This window comes from Caretta caretta, chromosome 6 (assembly GCF_965140235.1).
Source record: "Caretta caretta isolate rCarCar2 chromosome 6, rCarCar1.hap1, whole genome shotgun sequence".
NCBI lineage: Eukaryota > Metazoa > Chordata > Testudines > Cheloniidae > Caretta > Caretta caretta.
Genome location: NC_134211.1, coordinates 124,921,164 through 124,931,775, shown reverse-complemented (window position 1 = coordinate 124,931,775; position 10,612 = coordinate 124,921,164).

The window sequence follows — 10,612 nt, the reverse complement described above, 5'->3', positions numbered from 1 at the left end:
CCATTTCTCAACACATACATTTCGAAATACAATGGCTGAGATCCTCAGCTGGCATGAATTGGCATCCTTCCACTGAAGTCAATGGAGCTACAGGCATGTACAACAGCTGAGGATCTGGCCTGTTATTCCTTTGGTAACCGTCTGAAGTTCCAGGATTTCACAAAAAGTGTAGGGGATATGCCATGTGGCTTGTGTTAGTTTATACTAGGGCCTGAGCTCATCCCCAGTTCCAAAACTGACAGCAGCCCTGGAAGGCTCACTTTACTTTCTCTGGTCATTGCATCAGGGTGTCCAAAATTTGCCACGGGTTTCCAATTTTTGTGCAATTAGGGAAATGTTCCAGTATTTCCAGCTATCCCTTGCATTCATAGTCCTCAAGGGACATAGTAGGGCTGATGCACGCTGCTGCTTTTCCGCTTTTGGCACATGGCATTGGGATATGAAGAAGTGGTGTTGGGCCACACTGTATTTGCTACAAAAGGTAAGTAATAGAGTCTGTGGTAAAGTGTGACAATGGAACATGTCTGTGGCATACAGATACTATGCACGTCAATGTCATTTGCCCATCCGTTTGGTCAATGCCTATACCAAGGGTTTGGCTCCAGGCTTGACTAGTTTGGGGATATTGCTTTGCCCAGCTCTCACATACTGTGGCAGGTCACGGACATTTTCTTTGCGGTGCAGCTGGCTCAGGGCAAGCTGTTTTGGAATTCTACAGCTGGAGAGAATTACAAGGGCTTTTTTAATGGTTATTTGATTAGTCAGAAAAGGCTTAAATTTAGAACTGTGAACTTGTTTGTGCAGTTAGGATCCAATAGTGCAATCTCTCCTTTCACAGAGCTCCGGCTGACTTACACCTGGAGAGATGTGGGCCTTTAAATGGTTGAAGGTACTAGGATTAGAACTTAAGAGGCTGAGAGTGTTTTAAGTCCTGACTCTCTGTCTGGTTTCACTTTAATGAAACACAGTCAAACCCTAACTTCTGTGTTATCTACAGGTGCTCAGCACTTCTGAAGACCAGACCCGTTAGTTGGGTGCCTACATAAGGATTTACATGCTCACTTTAGATACCTAGATTGGGAAACATTAGCCTTAATTAGGCCCCTTTTCAGGGAATCACCCCTCTTCAGGAAAGCACTTCAGCACTGACTTCACTTAAGTATTTGCTTAAGGCCCAGTGATATCAATGGGATTCAGGTAGGTTCTTAAGATTAAGAACATCCGTAAGTGCTTTCCTGAATCACAAGCTTGGGGCAGAAGGACTGGGGGAAAGGAGACCAGATTGGAAACATATTTTTGTAAGGCGTCAATTCCAGGGGTGGAGCCCACAATTAAAAAAAAAATAATTGCAACGACTGGTTATATAACTGTTTCCCCGAAAGCCTATACAGGTGAGGATTGTACAAGAGGAGTGTAGCAGGGCGGTCCCCCCGCTCCAGCCCTGAAGGGGTTAAAGCAGCCCTGGAGAGGGCTGCAGCAGGGAAAGAGATTAAGAACAACTGGGGGAAGCTGACTATGTAGCTGACCACAACTGTGGCAGGCTCAATCAGGCCACAGCTGGCCCTATAAGAGGGCTGTGGGCCAGAAGCTGAGGAGTCTCACTCTAGCCTGGGAGTGGGAAGGGCTAGCTACCTGAGAGTAAGGTACCTTAAGCGGAGCAGTGCTGGGGAAGGGCAAAGGGAGCTGGGGAGCTCCAGCCTGGTAAACGCTCAAAAGATACTGGGGCTGCAGAGGGGCAGCCTGAGGATAGGCAGAGGCAGCTGGTCCAACCTCCTTGCCAGTGATGAGTGGCCATTACACTGCAGGCTGCCCCAGTGAGCGGGGGCTAGATGATGACTGGCAGTAGCCACTGAGGCAAGGTGGGTTTAGAGGGTTGGGGGTTCCCCTGCTGTGGGCAGAACCCCAGGGTAAGGGGCATTGGGGTCCAGGAGGGACACCAGCCTGCAGAGGGCTCTCCAGGCTGGAAGAGCTAGTTCCAAGGACGACCAAGAGGAGGTGCCGTTCCGAGGAGTAAGTGCTTTGCTACAAGGAGACAAAGTGTTTGTTTGCTCCAGTGATATTCTCTCCTCACTCAGCTTAGAACAGGACGAATGGCTGCTAGGAAAGAAACTGCTCGGCCAACGAGGCCGGGAAGCAGCGCGGCGGCCAAAGGGTCTTGAAAGATCCGCAGGAGACAAGGCTTAAGGAGCCAAATCCTGCCCCGCTGGGGTGGAGAGAAGGAAAGTGGGAGAGACAACCCCACCTCTCAAACCTAGTGTCATGACCCACTGCTCTGAAACCCTGGACCGCATTACAGGAGCAGCCATGCTCCAACCCTCCACCTGGCAGCCTGCTGGCAATAGCTGACCTGGGACGCATGAAGCTCAGGCCCAATGTGAGGCTCTGCCCCCCGCCTCCCCCCCACGCTCCCCAGGTCTGATTGGTGGAGTCCCAAAACAGCTGGCTGGCCCTCCTTAACCCAACAGCAGAAACAGGAAGATGTTTGACCAACTGGGTGCTGCCCTGCGGGCCTTGTGCTTCCTACTCCCTCAGCTTGATTTCCTGGCATCTGACTCGTGGTTCTGATCTCCAGTTTGTCTCCTGCCTCTGATCTCCCAGTATCCCCACTCCTGTCTCGTGCCTATGGCCTCAGGCTTAGACTGCTAGGTCTGGCCGATGACCGTGCTGTGACAACCAGATTCTTAACTTAACTGACATCACCGGCCTGATACAGTTCCAACTTCAGGAGAAGGCATTTAACCCCCTAGGGGGAATTCTCCCATGCCTGGGAGGATTCAACCGTATATTCGTTCACTTTCTATAGTGCACTGTCATGGCTCAGGCATCCATCGCTCTAACTGGCTTCGAGTTGTTCTGTGTTGTGCCCTGCGGAGTTCCAAGAGGTGTTACCCACACACTCTAGGGCACCCCATCTTTACCCTTCTGTGGGCTCAAGGTGTAACCCGGTTAATTTAGGCACCCACCCTTCCCCAGTTCCTAAGGCTCTGGACATAACCTGGTTAATATAAGTACCAACCCTTACTCAGTTCCTAGGGCTCTGGTGTAATCTTCTGTGGGTTTATGGGGCCTTTTATTAGTGAAAGAGATTTACATGGTAATATCCTTAACCTCTATTTATTAACAGTCACCAAAACAGAATGCACACGCTAAGCATACAATGCTCGCCACTCCCAATAAGGCAGTCGAACTTTTCTTGGTAGCCAGTCAAGAATAGAAAGTCCGGAGCTCCAGCTTCCTGCACAGTGTGGTTGGCAGTGGGTTGAGCTCTGGCAGCTCTGATCTTGAGCTGTGTCCTTGAGTTAGGCTCCGAAGAACTTCCTTTTGGACCCCAGTTCATATAGTTAAAACTTGGGTCCAGCGAAGTAGGACCCTACCCAATCATTGTAAACTAAAGTACCACAAAACAGTATTTTTCACCAATCCTCACCCATTAAAAACAATTCTTTAACCAACCATACCCCACCACCTTCGTGATTTAAATCTTGCAAAATGAGTTATGTAACAGACAAAACAAACAACGAATCAGATAGAGACCATCCAGATAAACAATAGAGAAGTAGGGACCATAAAGACAAAACAATAAAGAAGTAGAGATTTCACAATCGCAACTGTTGAGAAAAGAAAAGGAGTACTTGTGGCACCTTAGAGACTAACCAATTTATTTGAGCATGAGCTTTCGTGAGCTACAGCTCACTTCACTTCACCTGATGAAGTGAGCTGTAGCTCACGAAAGCTCATGCTCAAATAAATTGGTTAGTCTCTAAGGTGCCACAAGTACTCCTTTTCTTTTTGCGAATACAGACTAACACGGCTGTTCCTCTGAAAACTGTTGAGAAGTGATTCCTTGCCAGACAGAATGCTATCTAACAAAGTTAAGAACATGAGAACGGCCATACTGCATCAGACCAAAGGTCCATCTAGCCCAGTATCCCGTCTTCTGACAGTGGCCAATGCCAGGTGCCCCAGAGGGAATGAACAGAACAGGGAATCATCCATCCCCTGTCACCCATTCCCAGCTTCTGCCAAACAGAGGCTAGGGACACCATTCCTGCCCATCCTGGCTAATAGCCATTGATGGACCTATCCTCCATGAATGTATCTAGTTCTTTTTTGAACCCTGTTATAGTCTAGGCCTTCACAACATCCTCTGGCAAGGAGTTCCACAGGTTGACTGTGCATTGTGTGGGAAAAAATACTTCCTTTTGTTTGTTTTAAACCTGCTGCCTATTAATTTCATCAGGTGGCCCATAGTTCTTGCATTATGAGAAGAAGTAAATAACACTTCCTTATCTACTTTCTCCTCACCAGTCAAGATTTTATAGACCTCTATCATAACCCACCTTAGTTGTCTCTTTTCCAGGCTGAAAAGTCCCAGTCTTATCAATCTCTCCTCATATGGCAGCCGTTCCATACCCCTAATCATTTTTGTTGTCCTTAAACATCTTAAGATCTGTTTCTTTATCTGGTGATGGTAAGTCCTATTAGGACAGGAGCGCCTTCTTAACAGCCTGATATTACACTGTTTTGAAGCAATTTAGATGGCAGGTGAGGATGTGACTCTCTGCTGCTTTTAGCTTGGGCTGCTGCTGTTCTACGGAGGCTGCTGCTGCTTCCTGCGGAAGAAGGCCTCAGACCTTACAGTGCACCTGCCCCTGAAGCATAATTCATCCCGGAGCGACCCCAAGGGCAGGTTGACTCCACCACCAGCCACTGACTGCACCATAACAGTGTGACTAAGGCATGGGTGATTTCCAGCACCTGGTTCTGACCAGTGGCAAAACAATGACCTCATCAATGACACTGAAGAGAACAGTTAAAGTGGAGCAAGGAACGGTGTCTTTTCCTACCTTCTGGCTACCAAACACTGGCTTTTCCGGACATCTACTCCAGCAGCGAATACATTTTGTTTAAACCATGCAGTCGGGGCCTTTTTATTTATTTTGTGTGTTTCTGGAAACCAATGTGATGTGATCGGACAAAAGTTACGAATGACTCAAGAGAGCAGTTGCTTGCAAAGCAGTGCCCAAGCAAGGTTTGCCTAAAGTGCTAAGGGAATCACCCGGCCTGTCTTATTGTGGCATTCAGATGCCTTTCCTATTCCTAAGCATATGAAATAATGTCTGCCTGTTGACTCACGAATGGCGCAACCCTGCTCCCACCGAAGTCAGCTGCTTTCCTGCTCTGATCTAGACTGTTTTCACAGCAGCCCAGTTGCATGAAAGTCATTTATTATCACTGCTGAACTGCCACCATGTGTTGGCTGCCGTTGGACCACTCACTGCCCTGCCCCACACACCTACGTGGGGAATGGAAGATGCTACCTCTGCCCATTAGTAGGCCACCTTCTACCTGAAGGTTTCTAACTGGGCTTTAACTTTTCCAAACTGAGGTCCCAAGCCGCAGCGGTAGAATTATTCCAGTGAGGACTGCGTGGAGTGCAGGACGTTCTGATCCCACCCAGTCACCAATGCCAGCCCCTTCCCAGCACCAGCCCACCCTGACGTGCACCTGCAGCATACAGCTGGCTCCACTGGCTTGACATCACCCAGCATTTGCTTTACATCACTTACATTAGGGGAATTCCCCACTGTCATTCGAGGGCAGGTTTCCAACTCCTTTGTGCTGTTTGAGCAATGCAAAGCAGCCAGGATACAGTCCAAGAAACTGGCTGTGAGTTTGTATAAGGCTCATATTGTTTGGTTTTTTTTCTTTCCTTTTGAGTTATGGTATTTCTAGTCTTTCTTCAGCTATTGTAGAACTCAATGGCAAGTGAACTGAATGGCAGTATTTTATCTGATATTATCTGATTTTTATCTTGCGTAGCCCTGTATTGCTTAAAGGATCCTAGAAGAGATCCCCCACCCCCATTTCTCTTTAGATTCTAGCTCAATGCCCTCAAAGAAGAACTCATTAACAGGTGCAGGCCGCGGGGGGGAATTGGAGCCCTGCAGACTTTCTGCTGTACAATAATGAAGGAGATAGGTGTGTCACCACCATCACACTCCCTTTTCAGCCACAACAATGTTGGATGCTGTTCCAACTTAATGTATTACGGGGTCCGATCAGGGTGCCATGGTGCTAGGGACTGTAGGAAAGATGATCCTGCCCACAAAAAGCCAACCATGTAAATATAGGAGAAAATGTGAGCTACCAATACATTGTTCCTTGTCTGGTCTATTCCCTCCTCTTCCAATACAATCATTTGTAAGGCTTGAACTGCAGACAAAAGTTGTACCAGTCACCTTTCAATGCAATGGACTGATCCGCCCTCTTTAAAAGCAAATGTTAGACATCTGGAGAAGTGAGTTACAAAATAGGGGCTCTAATCCTGCAATTGACAAGGTGCAGACAGACAGCAAATGTAACACCATTGCAAACATTTAGATTAAGAACGAGGCAAGTCTTTACAGAAAATATGAGGTTAGTGACAATGATATTAAATCATGTAATGTCAGGGTATTGGGGCTCTAAGCATTGTGATGGTCCAGATCTCTGATAACTCTCATTGTTTGAAATAATTTTGCGGAAGAGTATGTGAGACTCTTTGAGGATGACTAAAGCTTTCCATATTCCATTTACATTTTCTGCCTCTTTGTGCTGAGCAGGGATAATTCCTTATCCTTCCGTAACGGACAAAGATAGGATCATGTCTGAAGAAAGGCGAAATATGGGAAACTGACCAAATTTCAGTAACAAAACTTTATATTTTCTCCTGACAGAGCTATAGCTTCACAGATGCCCAGAAAGAATTGCTGATCCTAACTTGGATTTCTGAATCAGTCCTGTAAAAATACATAACGCCTCGGAGCCCCAGTCACGGGCCAACAGGCTAGGTATTGTACAAACACCAAACAAAAAGACCGTCCCTGCACCAAAGAGTTTACAGTCTAAGTATAAAACAAGAGAGAGCTCCTGGTAGGAGAATACAAGAAAACAGTGAGACGACAATGCTGCGTCCTCTTCCTGCAAAGTTTAGATGGACAGAGGATGGGAAGCTTGTCTTTGTTAGGGTTATTAGTTGTGTTACTGTAGTGCCCTAGCCACGCTTGTGCTGGTCACTATACATACAGAGAGGCAGAGATCATCTCTGCCCAAAGATCTTAGTCTAAATAGACAAGATAGTTGAAGAACGGGCAGGGGAACAGAGACAAAATGACTCATCCATGGTTGCATAGCCGGCCACTAGAGGCAGGAACACAACCCAGGTGCCCAGGCCGGTGATCTAACCCCTAGCCCATGCGGCTTCTCTTACTTTTAACTAGGGAATAGAGTTTTTTAGGTCACATCTAAATAATGTGCATAAAGGGCAGCCAGAACAGGGTGGGTCTAGCGAGCTCAGAGGACAAGCTGGCGGCCATCTGTCATTTCTGACTTTCAGCCAAATATTTTGACATATAGTGGCATTTCGTTGTACAGTAACATGAGCACCCCCGAGACCCACCACCTACACAAATGTATTTTTTACTACAGTTAGGAATGCTTGGTAGCTGTGTATTTTTCTAATATAGTATCCCAAGGGACTTGAGGACTCATATGTGACAGGTTGTGAGTTCCCCCCCTCAGAAGTATTGATTCCTATTTAATTTTGTCCTTACTATTTGCCACTCATCGACGAGGTCCCAATCCTGCAAGCTGTTCCATGTGGACAGACCCCCAACAACCATGCAACGCCTCATCGAAATCAATCGGGGGTAAAGCAGCATGCAGGAACAGGAACTAACATTTTACTGGTGACTGTAACAGAAAATTATGAATAAGAGATTCTTAAAAAAAAAAAAAAAAAAGGTCCAGGCACTTTGGCTCCCAGTCGTCCACTCCTTCTGTATCCAAAATTCCCACTGAAGACAAATGGAACATTAGACACAGCAGGAATGCAGGAGCAGGCTCATGGTGAGAAGAAATATCTCATGTCTCCAAAAATATTTAGATGAAATATATTCTGGACAACTTTTCCATTACCGTAAATGTTTAATGTGAAGCTGCTTGCGTCTCCAAAGTAATTTGGAACACTCAGTATCATAACACAGTCAGAAAGTGTACTTCTGAGGGCCCGTGGTTCTTGATTAATGGATAACATGATACCTTAAAAAAGACCATCTGCTTGTTTAGAGCTGCATAATGAAAAGTAACATGGCTAATTGACTCAATCCATTTTATTTTGGTTTAAATGCTAGGTCACCTTAAATTGTTAACATTCTTTCGATCATCTTTTATTTTTAGGGACAGCACAAAATACACATTTAACAAGGGGGAGTAATAAAAAGCAACAACTTTTGTTCTCTTGTGCCTCTCATAGCCTTTAGAACAGAACTGAGTGCTTCCAAGAACATTTGTTCTGCCTGGTATGTTCTGCAGGGGCTTGATCCTATGCTCATTGAAGTAAATGGCAAAACTCCCATGGGATTTTGTTAGCACAGGATCAGGGTCCCTTGGTATTGGCTATGATACACCTATACAACGGGGGGCACCAGAAGGCAAATAATGGTCCCTCAACCATTTATTTACCCAGTTATTTATAGTTAGGGCCCTACCAAATTCACGCCCATGAAAAAAGCATCACGGACCATGAAATCTGTATAATATAGGGTAAAAGCACACAAAAGACCAGATTTCATGGGGGAGACCCGTGTTTCTCAAACTGGGAGTCCTGACCCAAAAGGGAGTTGCATGGGGGTCACAAGGTTATTTTAGGGGTGGGGGGTGTCATGGTATAGCCACCCATAATTCTGCCCTACCTTCAGAGTTGGGCAGCTGGAGAGCAGCAGCTGCTGACCAGGTGCCCAGCTCTGAAGGCAGCACCCTGCCAACAGCTTTGCAGAAGTAAGGGTGGCAATACATACCATGCCACCCATATTTCTGCGCTGCTGACCTTCAGAGCTGGGTGGCCAGACAAAGGCGGCTGCTGACTGAGGGCCCAGCTCTGCAGGTAGCAGGGCAGCAGTAAGGGTGACAATTCCACACTGTGCCATCCTTACTTCTGCGCTGCTGCTGGCAGCGGCTCTGCCTTCAGAGCTGGACTTCTGGCCAGGAGCCACCGCTCTCCAGCTGCTTAGCTCTGAAGGCAGGGCCGTCGCCAGCAGCAGTGCAGAAGTAAGGGTAGCAAGTACTGCAACCCCCACTACGATAACCTTGCGATTTCCCCCCCCCCCCCCAACTCCTTTTTGGATCAGGACCCCTACAATTACAACACCATGAAATTTCAGATTTAAATAGCTGAAATCATGACATTTCTGATTTTTAAAATCCTATGGCCATGAAATTGACCAAAATGGACCATGAATTTGGTAGGGCCCTATTTATAGTGCACTCACCACTGTAGGATCAGGCCACTCTGAACACAGATTCATAGATTTTAGGTCCCCAGATGGGACCACTAGATCATCCAGTTTGACCCTCTGTACAATGCAGGCCAGAAAATGTCATCCAATCAGCCATGTATTGAACTCAATAACTTGGTTTGACTAATGCATATCTTCCAGTCTTTGGCCTGGTCTACACTTAACATGTAGCCAAGCTGTTCACGGGTATGAAAAATCCATACCTCTGAGTGTCACCGCTCTGTCAGCCTCTCCCTGGAGAAGACACAGCTAGGTCGATGGAAGACTGCTTCTATCAATCTAGCTGCCATGGCTCAAGGAGGCGGCATTCCTACCTAGCAGGAAAACCTCTTCAATCAGAGTAGGCTGCATCAATGCTACAGCATTATGCCGGCAGGGGTCTGCACTGCTGCGGTAACACCAATGGCAAGTGACCCAGGGTCTGGGACAAATGGGTTCTCAGTTTCCCTCTCTGTTTCCCGAGGGCTATGGTTCTTCAGCTCTTCGTAACAGTTTGCATTTGAGCCAACGAAAAAGAGAAACAACAGAACGTTTTTGTCTCTCTCCTCCACGCTGCTGGAATAGCCAATCAGGCCCTGCAGAGGCTGGGGCAGATTCTTGGCTGGAGTCAATTGTTCATGTAAATCCTCAGCAGAGATAAATAAGCTGTGGATCTGCCCTGTCTCCAGGCATTACCGCCTGCAGCAGGGTGCTGGTGCAAAAGCACCTAATTAGCCCCTGCCTGGTCAGCTCCAATCAAGGGAAGCAGATTGGGGCTGATGGAAAAGGCTTGATGACGACCTGAGGATTGGCAACATCTACTAGCCTGACAAGCCAAGGGCTATAAAGGCTGGGAGGGAGGCAGACAGCAGCAAGGGAGAAGTCAGCCAGGGAGGGAGCTGGAGGCCTCCTAGCTGAAGGCTGACTCTGCCTGTAAAGCTTGTATATAGATGGACCCTGGGGGGGGGGCGGGGGGGGACATTTTATTAGGTAAATAAAGGCACGGATGTTCCACAACCTGAAGAAGAGCAAGCAGGCCCCAGGAAGAGGGGTGGGTCGTGAACCATGTTACACCGCAAAAGTGCAAAGAAGGGTCATAAATTCACTTTGTTTTCCAAACCATTTTCTTTTTCAACCTAAACCGAATCCCCAAACAACTGATTTTAGGAGGGGCCCAATCCTGCATTCTTTATACAGCTGGAAGTTGCTGAGCTCTCCGTGTGCAAGGAATGCAAGATCAGGCCCCAAATATGCAAAATATTTATTATAGCCTATCTTCACAAGCATAAAATACA